Genomic DNA, 26,903 nt, shown 5'->3' on the forward strand with positions numbered 1-26,903 from the left:
ATAATATGTTCCAATAAAAAATAAATAAAAGGGTACTTAAGTTGATGATAATGTCCAAAACGTCTAAAGGCAGAATATCCAATGTTCCAATTGTCAGCTGCTGTTTGCAGTGCAATGTGTCTTTAATAAGTGATTCATCAGTGGAAGTAACAAAAGGCTGCTCCACTCACAATTCCGGTGTATGGAATTATCTAAAAGACTGAAGAAAAAAGAAGAGGGCGCCTCATAGTGTATTACGAACAGTTAACCAGTTTAGCACACAGAAGGTAATATGCTCACCAGAACAAGTTGCACCATGCTGTGACCGATGCTTAAATGCAGGCTATCACTTAATACATCAGCTAGTACACTATCAGCTGTTCCTTAGCTGGGGATTGCTGTGATTACTGGAATTATCTCTTGTTAGGTACTCATCCAAACCGGGATATCTTGCTGATTAGAGAGAAGATCAGCTGAAGCTAGGTTAGCATATATAAGACAACTTCCAAAATGTTATTAAATCAAACACTTTAATATCTTTTTGCTGCAACGTGTTTCTCGACCGCTCAATGGTCGTTTCCTCAGGCAAATGCAAAAAACGGATACAAGCTTACTTCATTAGCATCATTAAATACACATGTAATGGTATAACAGGAAGTTGTCAAGTTAAAAAAGGAACCAATAGGAATATACAAAGTCTAAATAATATAGATTGCCAAATACCTATGCTGGAATATGATTGATGTTCAGATATACATAAACTGTTGAAAACAAATACTCTATATAGTAGTGCAAAAAGTTTCTCACAAACATTTCACATAGCACAATATTTGAATACATTACAGTGGATTTGTATGGTAGATGCATCACCTATTATTATTATTATTATTATCGGTTATTTGTAGAGCGCAAACAGATTCCGCAGCGCTATAAACAGGGGGAGTACAACAAAACAATTATAGGGTAGAGGGCCCTGCCAAGAGTTGCAGTGTTGTAGTCAGCTCTTAAGAAGGTGATCCACAAACAGCTGGACTATTAGGCTTACATGCTAAGAGGGTTCAGGGGATTGCAGTGGAGGAGAGGAACTGGTATTAGGAAAGGTTAGCGTAGGTTGCATGCGTCCCTGAACAGTAGAGTCTTTAGGGAGCACTTGAAGCTTTTAAAACTAGAAGAGAGTCTTGTGGAGCGAGGCAGAGAGTTCCACAAGATGGGAGCCAGTCTGGAGAAGTCCTGTAAACGGGAGTGTGATGAGGTGACAAGAGAGGAGGAGAGTAGGAGGTCATGAGCAGAGCGAAGAGGACGGGAGGGAGAGTATCTGGAGACAAGGTCTGAGATGTAGGGGGGAGCAGTGCAGTTGAGGGCTTTGTATGTCAGAGTGAGAGTTTTGTGTTTGATCCTAGAGGCAAGAGGAAGCCAGTGAAGGGATTGGCAGAGAGGCGCAGCAGATGAAGAGCGACGTGTAAGGAAGATGAGTCTGGCAGAGGCATTCATTATGGATTGTAAAGGAGCTAGGCGGCAGGTGGGGAGACCAGAGAGGACAGAGTTGCAGTAATCAAGGCGGGATAGAATGAGAGAGTGGATTAGAATCTTAGTTGTGTCTTGTGTAAGGAACTGTCTAATTTTAGAGATGTTTTTAAGCTGAAAGCGACAGGCTTTAGCCAATGACTGAATGTGAGGAGTGAAGGAAAGATCTGAGTCGAATGTGACCCCGAGACATCGGGCGTGCAGGGATAGGGGTAATGATGGAGTTGTCGACAGTTATAGAGATATTGGGGGTGGAGATTTTGGAAGAAGGGGGGAAAATGAGGAGCTCAGTTTTGGAGAGATTTAGCTTGAGGTAGTGACAGGACATCCAGGAAGAGATGTGAGAAAGACAGTTAGTGACACGGGTTAGCAAGGAAGGAGATAGTTCTGGTGCAGAGAAGTAGATTTGGGTGTCATCGGCATACAAATGATATTGGAAACCGTGGGACTTAATTAGGGAACCTAGTGATGACGTATAGATTGAGAAGAGAAGGGGACCGAGGACAGAGCCTTGCGGTACTCCGACAGAAAGTGGTGACGGGGCAGAGGAGGCCCCAGAGAAGGCTACACTGAAGGTACGGTTTGACAGATAGGAAGAGAGCCACGAAAGGGCTGTATCACAGATGCCGAAGGATTGGAGGGTTTGGAGCAGAAGAGGGTGGTCGACAGTGTCAAAGGCTGCGGACACATCAAGGAGGATATGCAGAGAGAAGTGGCCTTTTGATTTAGCTGTAATTAGGTTGTTGGTGACCTTAACAATAGCTGTCTCTGTGGAGTGATAGGGACGAAATCCAGATTGCAGCGGGTCAAGAAGGGAGTTTAACGTAAGGAAATGGGATAGTCGTGCATATACTAGTTTTTCGAGAAGCTTTGAAGCAAGAGGGAGGAGGGAAATTGGGCGGTAGTTGGATGGGGAGGTAGGATCAAGGGAAGGTTTTTTGAGGATAGGTGTGACCAGCGCATGTTTCATTGATGATGGAAATGTACCAGTGCTGAGGGAGAGGTTGAAAATGTGTGTTAGTATAGGGGTAAGGGTAGCAGAGAGAGAAGGGAGCAGCTGTGAGGGGATAGGGTCAAGGGGACAGGTAGTGAGGTGAAAGCGTAGTATAAGTGCTGAAACTTCATCCTCAGTAACAGGGGAAAATGAAATAAGTTTCAGGTTATGAGGGTTGTGGTTAAGTGAGAGTATTTGAGGGGGGGAGAGAATGGAATTGTGTTGAGAGCTGATTTCATGTCTGATGGAGTCAATTTTGTTAATGAAGTGACTGGCAAAGTCTTGGGCTGACAGAGAAGTTGTATTAGGAAGTGGGGGAGGGCGGAGGAGAGTATTGAAAGTGGAGAACAGACGTTTTGGGTTTGAAGAAATATTAGAGATAAGAGTAGAGAAGTATTGTTGCTTGTGGAGATTAAGGGCAGAGTAGTAGGAGTTCAAGATGAATTTGTAATGAAGAAAATCAGCTGAGCTCCGTGATTTTCTCCAATGCCGTTCAGCAGTACGGGAACATCTGCGTAGGTACCGTGTCAGAGGAGTATGCCAGGGCTGGGGATGAGTGTGTGATTTCCTAGCAGTGGTAAGAGGGGCGAGATTGTCAAGGACGGATATAAGGGTGGAATTATAGTAGCAGATAGATTGTTCAGGGCAGGAAAAGGTGGAGAAGGATGAGAGGAGCGGTTGAAGGGAATTAGCAAGTTGCTGCTGATCTAAAGACCTAATGCTTCTGTGAAGTTTGGTGTGAGGAGTAGAAGGTGGGAGAGTTGTAGGAAGGGATGATATGTTGCAGGTAAGGAGATGGTGGTCAGACAGAGGAAAAGGGGAGTTTGAAAAGTTTGAGAGAGTGCATCGATAGCTAAGGATCAGGTCAAGGGAGTGACCGTCTTTGTGAGTGGGAGAATCAGTCCATTGTGACAGACCGAAAGAGGAAGTGAGTTGCAGAAGTTGTTTAGCAGATGAGGCAGTGGGATTGTTAAGGGGGATGTTGAAGTCGCCAAGAATGAGGGCAGGGGTGTCTGAGGAAAGGAAGTAGGGTAGCCAGGCAGCCAAGTGATCTAGAAATTGAGTTGCGGAGCCAGGGGGTCGGTATATGACTGCAACACGTACAGAGAGAGGGGAGAATAAGCGAATCATGTGGGTTTCGAATGAGGGAAAAGTGAGAGAAGAGATAGGGTGTATTTGTTGAAAGGTGCAACGATAGGAAAGTAAAATACCTACCAGACCTAGGAGTGTGTGCTCATGTGTTTTAAGCATATATTTTGCACTACTATATAGAGTATTTGTTTTCAACAGTTTATGTATATCTAAACATCAATCATATTCCAGCATAGGTATTTGGCAGGCATATAACCTGCGTCTGTGTTCTTTCAAACATATGGTAATTAGATCTCTAGATCAAAACACATGAGTTAGGCACAGGAAATATCAACTATCAATTTCTGTAGGATAAGACAGTTCAGCTATACGAGACGATGGCCCTTTAATTGGTGAATACCATATGTTGAACATGCACATTATCTACATATTAGTAGAGAAATATAAAGGTTTTTATTGATGTATTAAAGAAAAGCTTTCTACTTTTTTTCTTTGCTTTTGTACAGTGGAATCTTCAACTTAAAGGACAAAAATCAGAGATTGACTGATAATTAATACACATATTCAACTCTATACTATTAGTCTTTTAGCCCCTCTGTTGTACACAAGTGGTTATTATCATGAAAAGACACAATGAATCACACAACATTGTATTTACACATCTATTGACGCAGTGCGACTACAAAATGGGCGACAAATAATTGTGTTTTAAGGTTTATCTATTGCATCTTTAACAGTTTTTGTAAATATTATTTATTAGAGAAAGCTAATGAATATATCATGCACTATATCGGGGTCATAATTCCCTTTTTATTTTTATGTATCCATTGTTGGTTTTTATAATGTGTGATCATGGTATATAAATGTTTTTTATTAGTGTTGAAAAAGTAACACCTAACGCATTTTAACATCTATATTATTTAGACTTTGTATATTCCTATTGGTTCCTTTTTTAACTTGACAACTTCCTGTTATACCATTATATGTGTAATAGATATATTAAACTAGAAGCGCTTATCTCAAACTAAAATATGAATAACAAAAAGGATCAATATGTTGTCAATATTAATGCACACTTATGAACAGATTGATTGAAAAAATCTGGAGCGCAAGAAGAAAAGGGAACTGCAATAGTGTGAGATACAACAACAATTTTTATTTACACGCAAATAAAAACTACTCACAAAATTCCCAATTAGTTGAGCATATAATCAAAGATTCAAGAGTCTTGAGAAAGCCGCCAGAGGAGGCGGGGAAACGCGTTGAGGCGCCGAATGCTTGAACTTTGATGTGAACTGTTTGACAGCTGATAGAGGAGAAAGGTGTGATCGAAATATCGCGGTAACAGATCGGGTGGTGACGTCACACGCCGACTCTTGCAAAGACACAGCCGTGAGAAAAACACCGGAGTACTCCTTATCTTTGATTATATGCTCAACTAATTGGGAATTTTGTGAGTAGTTTTTATTTGCGTGTAAATAAAAATTGTTGTTGGCTCTCACACTATTGCAGTTCCCTTTTCTTCTTGCGCTGCAGATTTTTTCTGCCTTGGACCATTATATGTGTATTTAATGATGCTAATGAAGTAAGCTTGTAACCGTTTTTTGCATTTGCCTGAGGAAACGACCATTGAGCGGTCGATAAACTTGTTGCAGCAAAAAGATATTAAAGTGTTTGTTTTAATAACATTTTGGAAGTTGTCTTATATATGCTGACCTAGCTTCAGCTGATCTTCTCTCTAATTGGCAAGATATCCCGGATTGGACGGGTACCTAACAAGAGATAATTCCAGTAATCACAGCAACCCCCAGCTAAGAAACAGCTGACAGTGTACTAGCCGCTGTATTAAGTGTTAGCCTGCATTTAAGCATCGGTCACAGCACGGTGCAACTTGTTCTGGTGAGCAAATTATCTTCTGTGTGCTAAACAGGTTAACTGTTCGTAATACACTATGAGACGCCCTCTTCTTTTTTCTTCAATTTAAATCATCTTCCTATTATCAATATTTCTTCGTTATCTTAGTATCTTTATTTGAAAAAGCAGGAATGTAAGCTTAGGAGCTGAACAATTGTTGACTACATTTATCCACCAATCAGTAAGTGCTACCTAGGGCGCTGAACCAAAAATGGGCCGGCTCCTAAGCTTATATTCCTGCTTTTGAAAAAAAAAAGATACCAAGAGAACAAAGAAAACTTGATAATAGGAGTAAATTAGAAAGTTGCTTTAAATTGCATGCTCTGATTTATGAAAGAAAAAAATTGGGTTTAATATCCCTTTAAGAATAAATAGTACTTCCTTCCTTTCCCCCCCTTTTTTTCTTTTCTCTCTCTTTCAGAATGAATTGCTGAACAAGTAAGTTCCAAACATATTGTCTCACATTTACCACCATTAATGCAAAGGGCCTCAACAACCCAGGTAAGAGACCCATAGCTTTTCAGGAACTAAAACACCTACATAGCCATATAATATTCCTGCAAGAGACACATTTTCGCAGGGGTAGAGAACCAAAATGGTGTAATGCGGTATATCCCACGGCATATTTCTCTTCGGGGCCCACTAAAAAGTGTGGAGTGGGAATTCTAATACACTATTCAATCCCCCTAAAGCCAACACACATTGAAAAAGACTCAGAGGGGCGTTACCTTGTCCTAACAGGAAAACTTTAGGGTCACCCCATAACATTAGCAACAGTGTACGCACCAAACACAGCCCAACATCAATTCATTAAACAAAATTCCAAGGTACTTTTAGTTCACGCAAAAAGGCCTGTGTTTCTTTTCAACTTCCCTCTAGATCCGCAAGTGGATACTTCCACCGGTACTACCAGCATTTCAGACAGAACGACCAAAATTGTCAAGACAACTCTATATGACCGTGTGTTGCATGACGTCTGGAAAGCGCTACACCCAACTAGTAAAGATTTTACTTATTACTCTCCCATACATAATAAATACTTATGTATCCATTACATCTTTACAGATTCTACAGAATTAGAAATGGTTAATACATGTGATATTGGCCCAATCACGTGGTCTAATCATGCTTCAGTTACCTGCACAGTTCAATGGCCTGACATACCACCAATGACATACATTTGGAGGCTGGATGACACACTCCTAGACAAACCTCTTATCAAGAATTGCAGAAATTTCTTTCAGACTATCTCTCACATAATGACCCCAATTTCACTTCACTGACAAATATATGGAAGGCCACAAATACGTGATGTGAGGAGAGTTTCTTAAACATAAAGCAAGATTACTTAAGCAGTATAGAGAAAAACACACACAACTGTTCAATACCATTTCCACCTTAGAAGACACACATAAGCAGAATCCCCTTGATGAAAACACCAGAAAAGCTTTAATATAAACAAGAGTTGAACTTAAGCAACACTTAATGAAGGCTTATCAACGCAGAGTTATAACAATAAAACAACAGTACCACGAGGGGGGCAATAAGCCCGGGAAATTATTGGCGAGATCAATCCGTAGAAAACAACTTAAGTGATACATACACTATATCAATTCTGCAGATGGCACGAGGCTAAAATGTTGCAAGCAAATTGCCAAAACTTTACATTCCTATTATAGTGCCTTATACAACATCGCAAAACTGACAGACACAAATACACAACCAGATAATTTACCTTCAAAACAACAAGCTATCAAGAATTACCTTAATTCCTTGGGACTGCCCCAACTAGATAAGGCAGACGCAGATAGTTTAGACTCACCTATATCAATGGAAGAATTAATACAGGAAATTAAAGATTTGCCCAACGGGAAAAGCCCTTGTCCAGACAGGCTTACCCCGAGGTACTATAAAACTTTTCTCAAATCATTAGCCCCTATAATGCTCCAACTTTTTAATAGTCTGAGTGACTGTCCCCGTCTTGTTAGTACAATGCTTGAAGCCCATATCACAGTTATCCCTAAACAAGGCAAGCCCCCTACTGCCCCAGAACATTTTAGACCAATATCATTATTAAACACTGACATCAAAATACTGGCTAAAGTCCAAAATGCTTAAACAAATTTCTCCCAGACCTTATATCGACTGATCAGGTGGGTTTTGTCCCAGGCAGGGAGGCTCGGGACAACACCTCCAAGGCTCTGCAGTTGATAAACTTTGCTAGGGTTGAGGATGTACCGTTGGCCCTTTTTTCGACTGACACAGAGAAGGCCTTCGACCGTGTTGATTGGCTTTTTCTGCATCAGGTGATGAAGGCAATGAACTTTGGTGACTCTTTCTTGAATATGACGTTTGCCCTATATTCTACCCCAAATGCTTGGGTTAGGATAAATGGGACATTATCAGAAACACTTCTTATAACAAATGGAACCAGGCAGGGGTGTCCACTGTCTTCCCTTTTGTTTGCTTTATCAATAGAAGCACTAGTGCACAAAGTCAGGAACAACAAAAATATCACTGGGATAAAAGTGGTGGGGACAGAGCATAAACAAGCATTGTATGCGGACGATATACTCTACACTCTTACAAATATAAACACTTCTATCCCTGATCTCCTTAAAGAAATAGAAACATATGGTGAGCTTTCTAACTTCCATTTAAATCTCACAAAATCTGAGCTCTTAAACATTAGCGCCCCACAAGAGCATATACAATACTTGCAGATAAATCATAAAGTTTCCATAGCAGCTAACCAATTGAAGTATCTGGGTATCTACCTCACGGCAAATCCTCAAGACTTATACAAAGAAAATTACTTAAAATTAAGAGAGGAAATAGTTAGGGATCTATCATGGAAGAATAAAAAACTTTTGTGGCTGGGTAAAATTGGAGTGATTAAAATAAATATTCTCCCACGCACTTTATATGTTTTGCAGACCATCCCAGTCTCCCTACCGAGAGACTTTTTGCCCCAGCTCCAAAAAATCATAGAGCAATTTGTATGGACAGGCACAAGGCCGAGGGTCCCCAGAAAAACAATGTACCTTACTCGGGATAGAGGGGGATTGGGCTTCCCAGACTTGGAAAACTATAGAAGAGCCATATTGCTACAACGTGTAGCAGAATGGTCTCACAATACTACGCATAAAGCTTGGGTCCGCATGGATGGTCAAATATTTGAACTTAATAATGTAAGCATACTGGCGTGGACTTCTCCCTCTTTGCATCCCAAGATTATAAACAGATATCACATATCACTAGAAACACTGCATGAGTGGAGCAAATTGCTAGCCACTAGTACACAGATCTCATCTAAACAATCACCACTGATACCAATTATAGAAAACCCTGAACTGCCATATTAAAAACTGGGAACATGGATGAGTAAACCCTGCAGTCTTACGGCTAGATTTGGAGTTTGGCGGTAGATGGGGTGCGTTAGCTACGCGTGGTTTATGTCTAACGCACGGCGTTTTTTAACGCGGGTATTTAGAGTTGAAAAAAAAACCTTCTAACGATACTCCTAACGCGTGTATTTCACACGCGGAATCCTGCCCGCGTTAGACAGTCTCCCATAGAGATCAATGGAAAAGCAAACAAACACGCTTTTTTCACCTAACACTCGATCTTGCGAGAAATACGCACAGCTCGGTCATATGATGCATACCACATAATGCACAACAATAACACGCCGCAAATGTCACAACAACAATCACTAAACAAAGCACATAAGCATTAAACATTCAGAAGCGGGGGGAAATTTAATTAAATAAAATACAGGGAATACGCATATTATTTAAGATGCGGAAATACTTGAAAATAACAACAAGGAAAACAAAAATCACAATCATACACTAGCAAAATACTCGCATTCAATATTACTATATATTAGGACAAACATACATATACAACACTTCACTAATACCACACCATCGCAAATTCAAATTTAAACATAATACTATTGGACAATGTTATAGAAAACGAGCACTATGACATCATCGCATTCTACACATTCCACAAATACTAACTCGAAATGAGCATGCGCAAATTCACACACCTAATACACATTGCACAAATTATAATTAATAATAAAGCACACCTGAACACAATTTACAACGCAAACCGGTACATCATTAAACATTTACACAGGGTATATAAGCACCACACAAGCATGGCTTCTTTGACTGTGTTGCTGGTGGGGTTTTGGAGATTGGAGCTTAGAGATTTTGTGCATTATTGTGAGTCAGTTAGTGTTATCGTGAGTGAGTTAGTGGTAGTGTGAGTTAGAGAGTTAGTGGTAGTGTGAGTTAGAGAGTTAGTGGTAGTGTGAGTTAGAGAGTTAGTGGTAGTGTGAGTTAGAGAGTTAGTGGTAGTGTGAGAGAGTCAGTTAGTGGTAGTGTGAGTTAGTGAGCGACAGCTGGTTTGGGTGAGTGTGCGAGTGCTTTTTCTGTACACTTAACACATTTACATTCAAACACTTTCAATACATACATACACTTATCAATAACACTACATACACTCCATACCCCATACCCTCTCATACTACACTCCATACCCCATTCCTTGTAGTCCCATTCCCTTTCATCCCATTTACTCTTATCCCATACCCCATCCCCATCCCATCCCCATCCCCTAGTTACATTTAGTTTACATATCCTCCTTTTAGTCTTCTTCTTCATTTTGTTCATTTAAATACTCCTTACCCTCTTTTATTTATATCCCTTTCACACTTTCTGCACTTTTTTTGGTCTTTTTAGTTCTTTATTTTGACCCCCTTTCATTTGATCACACTCACTTTTTGTTTGCTTATTTGGGGTTTAGTTTAGGGAAGAGATGGAGGACAGGCAGGGGAGAGGTAGAGGGGGGAGGAGAGGGAGGGGGAGAGAAACAGGGCAGGAAGGGGGCAGGAAGGGGGGCAGGAAGTGGGGGTGGAAGCGGTGGGTGGACCCAGCCACTTGGTTCAAGATGAACAAGTGGCTGGGCCCAGTGGCGGACAGAGTAGGGCTTCACAGTCCGGGAAACAGAGGGCATTGTCACAGGGGAAGGCCAAGGCGACTAGGGAGGCGAGGTTTTCTATGGAGGAGAAGGAGGCCCTCGTAGAAGCCTATATGGCCAGGTATAGGAGGCTGCAGCATCAGAAGACCACCCCGACTGAGAAGAGGAAGCTCTGGCAGGAGATAAGGAATGCAGTCAATGCAGTGGGTGGCCGGAACAGAGATATGGACTCTATTAAACATCGCTACCGGGACTGCAAGATGGATCTTAAGAAAAAGTTAAGCCGGGAGGCCCAACATGCTGCAGGAACCGGTGGCGGCCCTGCACTGGAAATCGATTACTGCCGATGGGAGGAAATGTTGCGTCCCAGCATCTCCGAGGTGGATATAGTCGTATCGGAGGAATCGATACCGGGAACCTGCCATTCTCATCTGACGGTAAGCTCATTTAAGAATAAATTAACATACAAATGTATTTCAAGGGACACTATACGCAAACCTTTCCTTTCATGATTAAGGTAGAGAATACAATTTTAAACAACATTCCAATTTACTTATATTACCTAATTTGATTCATTCTTTAGATATACTTTAATGAAGAAATAGCCATGCACACGGTGAACCAATCACAGGAGGCAGCTATATGCAGCTACCAATCAGCAGCTTCTAAGCATATCTAGATATGCTTTTCAGCAAAGAATATCCAGAGAATGAAGCAAATTAGATAAGAAAAGTAAATTAGAAAGTTGATTATAATTGTATGCTTCTAAATCATGAAAGATAAAACATTGGGTTTCATGTCCCTTTAAGGATCAGATTAATGCTATTACGTTGTTTACACGCATTCACAATTACTTTGCGGTTACATTAGTATCTAGGCTATAGGTTAGGTGTGCATTTAAACAGACTGAAAACAAACGCTAAAACATTCAGATTGACCAGAGATATCACAAACACGGTTTAGAAAATGCGGAAATCGTATTGATTGTTAGATTTCAAAGTGGATTAATGAGGCTGCATTTGTAATTGTATCGTAAGCTAAGTAATTTGAAATATGCTAATATATACATTTATTTATTTTTCAAATATACAGAGTCTGGGGAGGAGGCAGCACAGCAACTACTGGCTCCTCCTTTTCCCCGGGATGAGAGTGGTGGGGATGAATCTCCACCTCGGAGGGAAGAGGCCCCCCTTGACGAAGAGGCCCCCCTTGACGAAGAGGCCCCCCTTGACGAAGAGGCCCCCCTTGACGAAGAGGCCCCGGAAGCAGAGGAAGAGGCCGCGGAAGCAGAGGCCCCTCAAGGAGCAGCAGGCCGCCGTGCACCAGCAGGCCACCGTGCACGGGCACCCCGCCGTGCACAACAAGAGGAAATAGCGGAGGTGCGGGTTCTACTAGACTACATTGACCAGATGCGTAACTCCCGGATCCAAAATATAGAAGGCAGAAATAGAATTATTGAAGGCCAAAACAAAATCATTGAAGGCCGAACCCAAATCATACACCTCCTTATTCGAATAGAAGAAGGCCAAAACAGAACCTTTCGACTCCAACAAGAGATGTTTAATTTCTTCCGGGAGGCGCATGCTGGTCTGCCTCCTGCTGGTCTGCCTCCTGCTCCTGGGCCGCCATCTGCTGGTCTGCCTCCTGCTCCTGGGCCGCCATCTGCTGGGCCTCCTGCTCCTGGGCCGCCATCTGCTGGGCCTCCTGCTCCTGGGCCGCCATCTGCTGGGCCTCCTGCTCCTGGGCCGCCATCTGCTGGGCCTCCTGCTCCTGGGCCCCCATCTGCTGGGCCTCCTGCTCCTGGGCCGCCATCTGCTGGGCCTCCTGCTCCTGGGCCGCCATCTGCTGGGCCTCCTGCTGCTGGGCCTCCTGCTGCTGGGCCTCCTGCCGGGCCATCTGCTCCTGCCGGGCCATCTGCTCCTGCAGGGCCATCTTCTCCTGCCGGGCAATCTTCTCCTGCCGGGCCATCTTCTCCTGCCGGGCCATCTCCTCCTGCCGGGCCATCTCCTCGGCCATCTCCTCCTCCTCACCTTGGTCGTCCCAGTACTCTTCCTTCCACTCTTCCCACAACATCTCCAATGAGAACTCGTCGGAGTCGGCAGTTGACCCTCCCAGAGCCTCAGCCCCGTGGGAAGAGGGGAAGGAAGAGGAAGTAAGTATTTGTTTTCATGTTTAATTATTTTTTATTTAATGTGTAATGGATAGGTATGTGATGATGTGGTTTTCATACACTTGTGGACCACACTCTGTATATAATCTACTTCTATGGGACCGGGTCCATGGAGGCAGATTGTTTGCAGAGTGTGGGTTATAAGTGTGTGAAAACAACATCACATACCTATCCTTGTTCATGATATTGATTGGTTTCTGTGATGTGATGTCAAAACTGTTTCCCGAATCGCAAAAAAAATTACCATTACAATTATCCATGATGGCATATTACTGTTTGAATGCCAATAACACAGCTTAAAGGGACAGTCAGAACATTATTGATTACAAAGAAAACACTGTATTACGCATTATCAAGTTTGAAACAACAAAACATGGAGAAATACGTGTGACTTATGTGCTTACCCTTGTATCTATGCCTATGAAAAATGACCACTTATTTGTTGTTCTGACATAACAACATTTTAGACAATCAATGATCAATACATGGTAAATATGCTGTATGAGCTCAAGGTTTTATATATCCAAATGCTATCCAAATGCCCTCTAGTGGTCAAATTGCATTCTGATTACATTGGCGATGATGAGTCTGAAAATTACTTCAATTTTATTTGAACAGAAGCAAAAGTAGACATGTATTTGGTAAACAATGGACTATATAACTAGAGACCAAATAAAATATTTTGGTTTTTAATGTGAGTGTCTAATGAACCTTTAATAAAATATACGACGAAATTACATTTAGAAGAAGTCGGCATCATATATTTAGCATATGATAAAGATAAATGCATATTGATTACTTTATTCTAATACAATAGCGCATATTTATGAATTAGATATCTTTAACATTAAACACAACAGTCATTTTTCATAAAAAGGAATATATTGTTGACAAACATATTAAACAAGATGGACTATAGAGATTTGCACTTGCCTCGAAATATCTTATGCATGAAAATATTTTGCTTTCGTTCGTTTATTCAACCAGACATCCAGCAAAAGAGAATGTGGTGGTCTTTATCAGCTATGGGTCAACAATGTAACATGATGCAAACAATCCATATTCGCCATGGTTTTAAACTTGTCTTCTCATTCACAAACGTGTGTAACGTGCACAAACAAATATTGCGGGACTACGTAATACAATCAGACGTTTTTTTACACCTTTGCATGTGACGTCTTAATTAACATGGCGCTTCCTTGATCACGTAAGAATGCAATCCAATAAAAGGCGCATTCTTGATCACGTAAGAACGCAATCCAATAAAAGGCGCATCCTTGATCGCGTAAAAACGCCATCCAATAAAAGGTGCATCCTTGATCGCGTAAAAACGTCAGTCAATACAAGGAATCATTGGACAGCCTGGCAGGTGACGTCTTAAGCAACATGGCGCATCCCAGATCGCTGAAAAACCGCAGCCAATACAAGGACTCAGTTGACAGCTTGGCATATCAATAAGAAACGTATATATATATATTTTAGTAACTAGTATGTGTCTATATTGCTATCTAGGAATGTCACGAAATCATGAATCATCTTTTCGGACTTGACTGTCCCTTTAACTATATCTATGGTGTATCCAACCGAATGGAAAGATGATATAAAGAATACCACAATTCCAAAAGTATGCACTTATAGCACTCTGGGCTCTAAACTAAAGGGTGGGTGGTCCCGCTGGGATTTTATAAAATATAACTTTTATTATAACCATTAAAAAACCAAATTGTTGGTTAGAGTACAAACACTATTAAAATACACTCCAGTACCATATACCAGTAGTATCAACATTTATTGGATCATCAATTATAGGAATTAGGCCTGTCTATATTCACAGTCATGAATGATCCAAAAAGAAACAAAATAACGTCCGCTAAACACTGTTACAGTATAACTATATCAAATAGTGATTACAAGTGTGAGTTGGGTATGTGTAATCAGAAAATGGGTAAAGCGTGTCCCCTCTATTTGTTAATCGCTGGATTACTGATATATGAATGATTATTCAGTCTAGCTATGTCTGTACGGTATCAGAGTTTGTAATCCTGTCTGGATAGTCACAATGAGTTAGAGTCCTATTATTCCGGCATCCCTTGTATGTGCAGGGCTAAATATTTCTAATATAACTAAGTCCGGCACAACCCAGACTGGATAGGTTAAATATTTGTAAATTAGGGAGCCTGTTTAGTGGATCGATCTGGATACTAATAACCCAGTTTGCCGATATAAGTTTACCATTGCTTGTTAATCATAATATTTCTTCAGGTACACACCACTGCCAAGCATCTCACACAGTTCAGTGTATGAGTATAGCTATATCGAGTAATCGTCTGTTACTCCCTCTGTTCAAGTACTTCAGTATCACTGGATCAGGCACACTTTGCTGCTATTCAGTACATGTTATAACTTCAGTACACTGCGGTAATGGCCTGCAGCTACTACCAGGTCATATTGATAATTATTCAGTCTAGCTATGTCTGTACGGTGTCAGAGTTAGTAATCCTGTCTGGACAGTCACAATGAATTTAGGTGCTCTTATTCCGGCATCCACTATGTATAAACGGCTATATAAATCAAATGTAACTAAGTCTGGCACAACCCAGACTAGATAAGTTGAATATATATAAAAATTACAGAGTCTGTTTAGTGGATCAATCTGGATAGTAATAACCCAGTCAGCCGGTACACGTTTTCCATTATTAATTAATCATAGTATCCATTCAGGCACACATCACTGCACATCATCTCGCACAGTTCAATATATAAAGATATAGCTAAGTCTGGCACAACCCAGGCTGTGAGTTTTTACTGTTATAAGTTATTTTTCATTCCAATCAGCTTTGCAGCACTCATGCAGCTAACATGCAGCTAAGATTATGTTATTCACAGTCTGAAATAGGATATAAACTGTGAGTTTATGTTTTCTACTATCCACTTAGTGGTCGGCTATATAAAAAGTTAAATTTCTTATCTGGCACAACCCAGTTTCTATATTGAGTGTCTATATTATATTATAAAGCCTTGTAGTGGATAAGCCCGGTGCTTGTTGCCCGGTGCACTGATACAAACTTGTAAACTAGACTGATCATTCAGACATTCATTCAGTTCAAATCCCTTGATTAGTTATCGAGGGCAAATAGTGTAATTATGATACTGGGGTACTGGTATGTACCATATCCCCAAATACACCCAAGTCACCCACTACGAAGTATAATATGAAAGTACAATTTTAGCGGTACATGGATAAATGGTACTGGGCAGTTAAAAAGACACAAAAAATCGAGTGTGAAAGAATCAACACTCTCCCCTGACGCGTTTCGCCTGATAGGGCTTTATCAAAGGCAGCGAGCCGCCGAGTTTTTGGGGATTTAAACCCTGCAAAACCGGAAGTCCCGCCCTCGCTCCACTCTAATTGGATGAGTATCGTCGTATAGATTTGTTTATCGACATTGCTGTGGACCAATCATCTGTTCCAAATGTCGTTTCTATTGAATTAATGTTACCTGTATGATTGACATTGCTGGGGACCAATCATCGATTCCAGTTTGAGTACTAAAGATTTATATTATAGGTTAAACATCTTAGCAAGACTTAGGAATAATGATTACATAAATTTCTGTCTATGTGAATGCTTTGTATGTTAATAATGTTCAAAACTACAAGTCAGATTTACTCGATTGTATTTTTTAATGTATATTAGTACCATTGTATTCTTTATCGGTTTTTAAAGTTTGTAATATTCAGCCATATTATTCTATATTACCAATAATTCTTGATGAATATCATGTTCATCTTATTCCTAATAACACTATAAACCTCTTATAGAGTCTGATATAATACAGGTATAACCCCTCTGACAATCTTCGGGTTTAAATAATTAATATAATATTATGTATGGTTGGGTCCTCTCTGAAAAGTATATTTATTTATATATATACTGTGACTATAAATCTACGTGTTAAGGAAAGGACTTAAAAAAAAAAAAAAAAAGGGGGGGGGGGGGGTGGGGGGTAGTTTATTTACAGTGCCCCTGGTATCTGTGAAATTTTCGGTAACTTGCTGTAGTGTCAGTGCCGGTGCATCTAATTATGTGTAATCTATTTTAACAGTATTTAGAGAGTAAAAGTAAAAAGAAGAGGGGGGGGGAGTGGGGAGTTGAAGGAAGGGAAGGAGAGTTAAGATATATTGTCTCCCAATTGGTGATCCTATGTCCCTTTATAAGAATTATATTTGTAAATGCTCTCATATGCATCATATACTTGACAGTTTTTGTGATTTAATATTAATAATTGCTAATGATGATGTAGTGAAAAAATAAATAAAGAAAAATTGTGTTTATTTTAATTTAAATGTGCAGGACACCCCAAATTAATCGTGATGGTGTTGTGATAAGGTGAGTATTCAGGAGGTGGCATACATTCACTAACATATTCAATATCCCTCCAATGCAGGGGGAATTGGAATCTATGTAGTTTTATCTCATTGTCTAGTACACCAACTTATATGGTGCCATCATTATTAACCTTATATACATTCCTAATAACCATTATTGTGGTATCGTAAATTCATGTTATCTTGTACACAGTAATAAAATTCAATTATTGCTGTTATAGCTTATTAGTTACCTTCCTTATTTTTAGAACCAGTGTAAAGGGATTCTATGTGTGTATTTTTCTATTGATTTAACCTTTTACTCATATCTTAGAGTTCCTACTCTAAGATCTGGAATTGAGATTGATCACTCTTTGTCATATTTCTAGATAATTCTACACCTTTATATCTATTATTGATGATTTTAATCAAGTATTAGATAGTGACTCCTCATTTTGCTATCTTCAGATACTATTCAAACAGACTTTTAAATATAGATCACTACTGAGGTGAAGTTTTGTTCATTTATTTTCATAAATAGACATAGAGGTTATTTTGTTCATTAAGACCCCAGGGTTGAACTGAGTTTAATAGGTAAATCCAGCGGCTTTCTGACTTTAATAGTGCCGTTTCCAGATCTCCTCCTCGAAATCCCAAACTTACTTTCTCAATGCCCCAACAGAGTAGGTCTTTTTGGTTAGAATTGTGATATTTTAGGAAGTGTGCAGCTACACTAGTTAAGGTTTTTAGATCTTCTTTGTCTTTAGCAGCATTTTTAATGTTTCTGAGATGTTCAAGAAGTCTAATTCTCAATTTTCTAGTAGTCATACCTACATAATACAAATGGCACGTGCATTGAAGCACGTATATAACACTCTCAGTGTTACAACTAATATATCTCTTGATTTTGTGTTTCTTTCCAAATCTGTCCTCGATTTCAGTAGTATTTTTCATGAAGCTGCAGGTGCTGCAGTTCCCACATTTGTGGGCTCCTGGATTGAAGGAGGAAATAGTTTTTTTCCTTTGAAAGTGACTACTTGTCACAATGTCTTTAATGTTCTTAGTTCTCCTAAATCCAAATGACGGAGTTGTTCCCAATGTTGTTTTGAGTAAAGGGTCTGTTAGAAGAACATTCCAATGCTTTTTAATTATACTCATAATTTGAGGAGTTTGAGAGTTGTGAGTTAAAATCCATGTACCGCTAAAATTGTACTTTCATATTATACTTCGTAGTGGGTGACTTGGGTATATTTGGGGATATGGTACATACCAGTACCCCAGTATCATAATTACACTATTTGCCCTCGATAACTAATCAAGGGATTTGAACTGAATGAATGTCTGAATGATCAGTCTAGTTTACAAGTTTGTATCAGTGCACCGGGCAACAAGCACCGGGCTTATCCACTACAAGGCTTTATAATATAATATAGACACTCAATATAGAAACTGGGTTGTGCCAGATAAGAAATTTAACTTTTTATATAGCCGACCACTAAGTGGATAGTAGAAAACATAAACTCACAGTTTATATCCTATTTCAGACTGTGAATAACATAATCTTAGCTGCATGTTAGCTGCATGAGTGCTGCAAAGCTGATTGGAATGAAAAATAACTTATAACAGTAAAAACTCACAGCCTGGGTTGTGCCAGACTTAGCTATATCTTTATATATTGAACTGTGCGAGATGATGTGCAGTGATGTGTGCCTGAATGGATACTATGATTAATTAATAATGGAAAACGTGTACCGGCTGACTGGGTTATTACTATCCAGATTGATCCACTAAACAGACTCTGTAATTTTTATATATATTCAACTTATCTAGTCTGGGTTGTGCCAGACTTAGTTACATTTGATTTATATAGCCGTTTATACATAGTGGATGCCGGAATAAGAGCACCTAAATTCATTGTGACTGTCCAGACAGGATTACTAACTCTGACACCGTACAGACATAGCTAGACTGAATAATTATCGATATGACCTGGTAGTAGCTGCAGGCCATTACCGCAGTGTACTGAAGTTATAACATGTACTGAATAGCAGCAAAGTGTGCCTGATCCAGTGATACTGAAGTACTTGAACAGAGGGAGTAACAGACGATTACTCGATATAGCTATACTCATACACTGAACTGTGTGAGATGCTTGGCAGTGGTGTGTACCTGAAGAAATATTATGATTAACAAGCAATGGTAAACTTATATCGGCAAACTGGGTTATTAGTATCCAGATCGATCCACTAAACAGGCTCCCTAATTTACAAATATTTAACCTATCCAGTCTGGGTTGTGCCGGACTTAGTTATATTAGAAATATTTAGCCCTGCACATACAAGGGATGCCGGAATAATAGCACTCTAACTCATTGTGACTATCCAGACAGGATTACAAACTCTGATACCGTACAGACATAGCTAGACTGAATAATCATTCATATATCAGTAATCCAGCGATTAACAAATAGAGGGGACACGCTTTACCCATTTTCTGATTACACATACCCAACTCACACTTGTAATCACTATTTGATATAGTTATACTGTAACAGTGTTTAGCGGACGTTATTTTGTTTCTTTTTGGATCATTCATGACTGTGAATATAGACAGGCCTAATTCCTATAATTGATGATCCAATAAATGTTGATACTACTGGTATATGGTACTGGAGTGTATTTTAATAGTGTTTGTACTCTAACCAACAATTTGGTTTTTTAATGGTTATAATAAAAGTTATATTTTATAAAATCCCAGCGGGACCACCCACCCTTTAGTTTAGGGCCCAGAGTGCTATAAGTGCATACTTTTGGAATTGTGGTATTCTTTATATCATCTTTCCATTCGGTTGGATTAATTTTATGCACAAGCACCATTTCCTCTATAGAGACATACAATTACTACACATTAAACAGATGAATATATAGTTAAATAAGGTAAAGAGGAAAAGCCCGAGGAGTGCCACTATTCAATATTGTGTGTGTTAAGTCTTAAGTTTCTGGTTTCCCAGAATTCAGAATAGTAGAGCACACAAACTACTCCACTTACAAACATGGAATCTATGTTTGATGTAGACAGACAAACTAGACAAGCCAAGAGAATTGCAGATCTCAATGAGATCTTTGATGGAGATAACACCACAGGGAATGTCACTATAGCTACCACACTAGATGGGGCCCTTAAAGATATCCATAGAACCATGTACCGCCAAGACAAAGTATTGTGGAATCGTCACTTTTTTGAAAAGTACATTGAAAGAAAACTTATACCTAGAGGGCTGAGAATTCAGCTGTTCCCAGCTTTTGAGTTTAAAAACCCAGCCTTAACCACCGAATGGGAAGAGGCCCTATCAGAATGTTCTGCCAAATTGATGGGCATACTGGTAAAACACGATAAGTCTGAGTATGATTTACTAGAAACTAAAATTAAAGAACAAAATGAGGCTCTTAAAAAATTCCAACAACATAAAGACTTTAATCAACTATACAAGTCTTACCAACAAGAACTAGATAAATATGAACTAGAACTCAAAAGTGTAAAACAGGGGAAACTCAATAGAGATATCAGTGACTTTAATAACAATAGAGTCTATAAATGGCGTAAAATTGGATTCTACAGAAATAGTAATAGGCATCCCAAGGTTAACATAATTGAAAGTGACATATCTGACACTGATGGGGAGGAAGGAAGTTCTAGTAATTTACAACCCAGTAATGATGACCCCCCCAACCCTACATCTATGACTACATCTAGAGCCACAAGCAGGAACAAAAGAAAAAATTTTTTAGATGTAGGAGAACAGGGAGGAGGACACGCAGAGGCAGGGGGCGCACACAAAAAACCGGCCAGAGCACGAACGAGATCACACAAAGACAATCAAGGGCCCTGGCGACCCCCGAGGAGGGAACACAGTCCCTTCTCACAGATTCGTCTGAATCATTAAGAGTAATAAATCTATCTAATATACCACTAAAAGCTGAACACATGTCTGTACTTTCAAAAGGACTTTCTTTCTGCCCCTCGACAAATGTTGACAAATTTGAAACGATAAAAGATATTCATTTGTTCATTAGAAAATTGCTTTTAAAAAAACATTTCTCTCAAAATTCTAATCCAGATGGCTGGTCAGAAGAGGAACTGAACAGCCTGAGAGATTTAGAGAACTTACTGACAGAATCTGAACCCAGGCCTCCCATTAAATGGAGAGATAAAATTAACAACAAATCGACTTTTGTACCAAAATGTATCAATGCCCCACAGATTGAAGTATTTAAAAATCTGGTATGTCGAGATATTACCTCTTTACCTATCTTACCCTCACAACAGAATATAACTTATAAAGAACATCTGGCCATTCAAGAGATGAGAGAATGGGACCAAGTTGTAATAAGAGGATCAGATAAGGGAGGGAACATTGTGATATGGCCGCTGGAATTATACTTAAAAGAAGCTTCAAAGCAATTGAAGGATAAATCATGTTACACCAAACTCCTATTTAATCCAATGGAAGGATATATGAAAATCTATTCCAATCTTATAAATAGAGCTTACAATGATGGAGTAATCACAATTAAAGAAAATAAATTTCTGACGGTAGTCAACCCCAAAATTGCCACGTTCTATATGCTACCCAAGGTACATAAGAATGCAGAAACACCCCCAGGACGCCCGATAGTATCAGGAATTGGATGCCTAACAGAGAAAGCCAGTGAATATATCGACCACAGGTTACGAGCTTATGTAGAAGAATTACCGTCATACGTTCAAGACACCATGCAAGTCTTACAAAGACTAGAACATCTGGTACTGAGTGAAACAACATGGTTAGTAACAACTGACGTAGAGTCTCTCTATACCTCCATAAATCACAGACAAGGCATTCAAGCTGTTCAATATTTTCTGGAGAAAAATTCTGAGGAGGATATAGAACATGACCACTTCATTCTGAAACTGTTGGAAATGGTACTGAATTATAATTTCTTTACGTTTGACGGCCAATTCTTTCTACAAACCCGAGGAACAGCTATGGGCACGACATGTGCACCCACATATGCCAATTTGTTCCTCGGGTGGTGGGAAACAGAATTCGTATTTACTGATGAAAATCAGAAATTTATAGATCTAATACCATTATGGATTAGATTTATAGATGATATTTTCTTTATCTGGGAGGGCACACATTCAGAATTATTACAGTTCCTTACACATCTGAATGACAACCAATTGAATATCAAGCTAACACACGAAGAGAGCTTAGTACAGATTAACTTTCTGGACATTACTATCCGCAAGAACCCTGACGGAGCCATAAGTACTGATTTATTCAGGAAACCTACTGCCACCAACAGCTTGTTACACAGGAGCAGTGCACATGCACCAGGCACCATGAAAAGTCTACCTACCGGGGAATTCTTGAGGCTCCGCAGAAATTGTTCAGAAACTCAAACATTTGAAGCAAGGGCACTGGATCTTGAAACAAGATTATTAAAGAGAGGATACAGTAAAAGATCGATCAAAAGAGCAAAACAGAAAGCACGATTAACACCAAGAAACAACTTACTGTATAAAAGACAAAATAAAATCAGCTCTCAAACTCCCAGACTGATTTTAACTCACAACTCTCAAACTCCTCAAATTATGAGTATAATTAAAAAGCATTGGAATGTTCTTCTAACAGACCCTTTACTCAAAACAACATTGGGAACAACTCCGTCATTTGGATTTAGGAGAACTAAGAACATTAAAGACATTGTGACAAGTAGTCACTTTCAAAGGAAAAAAACTATTTCCTCCTTCAATCCAGGAGCCCACAAATGTGGGAACTGCAGCACCTGCAGCTTCATGAAAAATACTACTGAAATCGAGGACAGATTTGGAAAGAAACACAAAATCAAGAGATATATTAGTTGTAACACTGAGAGTGTTATATACGTGCTTCAATGCACGTGCCATTTGTATTATGTAGGTATGACTACTAGAAAATTGAGAATTAGACTTCTTGAACATCTCAGAAACATTAAAAATGCTGCTAAAGACAAAGAAGATCTAAAAACCTTAACTAGTGTAGCTGCACACTTCCTAAAATATCACAATTCTAACCAAAAAGACCTACTCTGTTGGGGCATTGAGAAAGTAAGTTTGGGATTTCGAGGAGGAGATCTGGAAACGGCACTATTAAAGTCAGAAAGCCGCTGGATTTACCTATTAAACTCAGTTCAACCCTGGGGTCTTAATGAACAAAATAACCTCTATGTCTATTTATGAAAATAAATGAACAAAACTTCACCTCAGTAGTGATCTATATTTAAAAGTCTGTTTGAATAGTATCTGAAGATAGCAAAATGAGGAGTCACTATCTAATACTTGATTAAAATCATCAATAATAGATATAAAGGTGTAGAATTATCTAGAAATATGACAAAGAGTGATCAATCTCAATTCCAGATCTTAGAGTAGGAACTCTAAGATATGAGTAAAAGGTTAAATCAATAGAAAAATACACACATAGAATCCCTTTACACTGGTTCTAAAAATAAGGAAGGTAACTAATAAGCTATAACAGCAATAATTGAATTTTATTACTGTGTACAAGATAACATGAATTTACGATACCACAATAATGGTTATTAGGAATGTATATAAGGTTAATAATGATGGCACCATATAAGTTGGTGTACTAGACAATGAGATAAAACTACATAGATTCCAATTCCCCCTGCATTGGAGGGATATTGAATATGTTAGTGAATGTATGCCACCTCCTGAATACTCACCTTATCACAACACCATCACGATTAATTTGGGGTGTCCTGCACATTTAAATTAAAATAAACACAATTTTTCTTTATTTATTTTTTCACTACATCATCATTAGCACTTATTAATATTAAATCACAAAAACTGTCAAGTATATGATGCATATGAGAGCATTTACAAATATAATTCTTATAAAGGGACATAGGATCACCAATTGGGAGACAATATATCTTAACTCTCCTTCCCTTCCTTCAACTCCCCACTTCCCCCCCCTCTTCTTTTTACTTTTACTCTCTAAATACTGTTAAAATAGATTACACATAATTAGATGCACCGGCACTGACACTACAGCAAGTTACCGAAAATTTCACAGATACCAGGGGCACTGTAAATAAACTACCCCCCACCCACCCTTTTTTTTTTTTTTTTTTTTTTTTTTTTTTTTTTTAGTCCTTTCCTTAACACGTAGATTTATAGTCACAGTATATATATATAAATAAATATACTTTTCAGAGAGGACCCAACCATACATAATATTATATTAATTATTTAAACCCGAAGATTGTCAGAGGGGTTATACCTGTATTATATCAGACTCTATAAGAGGTTTATAGTGTTATTAGGAATAAGATGAACATGATATTCATCAAGAATTATTGGTAATATAGAATAATATGGCTGAATATTACAAACTTTAAAAACCGATAAAGAATACAATGGTACTAATATACATTAAAAAATACAATCGAGTAAATCTGACTTGTAGTTTTGAACATTATTAACATACAAAGCATTCACATAGACAGAAATTTATGTAATCATTATTCCTAAGTCTTGCTAAGATGTTTAACCTATAATATAAATCTTTAGTACTCAAACTGGAATCGATGATTGGTCCCCAGCAATGTCAATCATACAGGTAACATTAATTCAATAGAAACGACATTTGGAACAGATGATTGGTCCACAGCAATGTCGATCAACAAATCTATACGACGATACTCATCCAATTAGAGTGGAGCGAGGGCGGGACTTCCGGTTTTGCAGGGTTTAAATCCCCAAAAACTCGGCGGCTCGCTGCCTTTGATAAAGCCCTATCGGGCGAAACGCGTCAGGGGAGAGTGTTGATTCTTTCACACTCGATTTTTTGTGTCTTTTTAACTGCCCAGTACCATTTATCCATGTACCGCTAAAATTGTACTTTCATATTATACTTCGTAGTGGGTGACTTGGGTGTATTTGGGGATATGGTACATACCAGTACCCCAGTATCATAATTACACTATTTGCCCTCGATAACTAATCAAGGGATTTGAACTGAATGAATGTCTGAATGATCAGTCTAGTTTACAAGTTTGTATCAGTGCACCGGGCAACAAGCACCGGGCTTATCCACTACAAGGCTTTATAATATAATATAGACACTCAATATAGAAACTGGGTTGTGCCAGATAAGAAATTTAACTTTTTATATAGCCGACCACTAAGTGGATAGTAGAAAACATAAACTCACAGTTTATATCCTATTTCAGACTGTGAATAACATAATCTTAGCTGCATGTTAGCTGCATGAGTGCTGCAAAGCTGATTGGAATGAAAAATAACTTATAACAGTAAAAACTCACAGCCTGGGTTGTGCCAGACTTAGCTATATCTTTATATATTGAACTGTGCGAGATGATGTGCAGTGATGTGTGCCTGAATGGATACTATGATTAATTAATAATGGAAACCGTGTACCGGCTGACTGGGTTATTACTATCCAGATTGATCCACTAAACAGACTCTGTAATTTTTATATATATTCAACTTATCTAGTCTGGGTTGTGCCAGACTTAGTTACATTTGATTTATATAGCCGTTTATACATAGTGGATGCCGGAATAAGAGCACCTAAATTCATTGTGACTGTCCAGACAGGATTACTAACTCTGACACCGTACAGACATAGCTAGACTGAATAATTATCGATATGACCTGGTAGTAGCTGCAGGCCGTTACCGCAGTGTACTGAAGTTATAACATGTACTGAATAGCAGCAAAGTGTGCCTGATCCAGTGATACTGAAGTACTTGAACAGAGGGAGTAACAGACGATTACTCGATATAGCTATACTCATACACTGAACTGTGTGAGATGCTTGGCAGTGGTGTGTACCTGAAGAAATATTATGATTAACAAGCAATGGTAAACTTATATCGGCAAACTGGGTTATTAGTATCCAGATCGATCCACTAAACAGGCTCCCTAATTTACAAATATTTAACCTATCCAGTCTGGGTTGTGCCGGACTTAGTTATATTAGAAATATTTAGCCCTGCACATACAAGGGATGCCGGAATAATAGCACTCTAACTCATTGTGACTATCCAGACAGGATTACAAACTCTGATACCGTACAGACATAGCTAGACTGAATAATCATTCATATATCAGTAATCCAGCGATTAACAAATAGAGGGGACACGCTTTACCCATTTTCTGATTACACATACCCAACTCACACTTGTAATCACTATTTGATATAGTTATACTGTAACAGTGTTTAGCGGACGTTATTTTGTTTCTTTTTGGATCATTCATGACTGTGAATATAGACAGGCCTAATTCCTATAATTGATGATCCAATAAATGTTGATACTACTGGTATATGGTACTGGAGTGTATTTTAATAGTGTTTGTACTCTAACCAACAATTTGGTTTTTTAATGGTTATAATAAAAGTTATATTTTATAAAATCCCAGCGGGACCACCCACCCTTTAGTTTAGGGCCCAGAGTGCTATAAGTGCATACTTTTGGAATTGTGGTATTCTTTATATCATCTTTCCATTCGGTTGGATTAATTTTATGCACAAGCACCATTTCCTCTATAGAGACATACAATTACTACACATTAAACAGATGAATATATAGTTAAATAAGGTAAAGAGGAAAAGCCCGAGGAGTGCCACTATTCAATATTGTGTGTGTTATATCTATGGTGTATGTCTTTAACATTTAAAAGATACACATGAGAAATACATATGCCATTGGTGTTTTAAGATATGTTTAGATTGTTTTCGAATAACAATAATGACACATGTATTGATCAAACGTGTCATTTATTCAA

Source organism: Bombina bombina, chromosome 6, assembly GCF_027579735.1.
Source record: "Bombina bombina isolate aBomBom1 chromosome 6, aBomBom1.pri, whole genome shotgun sequence".
Taxonomy (NCBI): domain Eukaryota; kingdom Metazoa; phylum Chordata; class Amphibia; order Anura; family Bombinatoridae; genus Bombina; species Bombina bombina.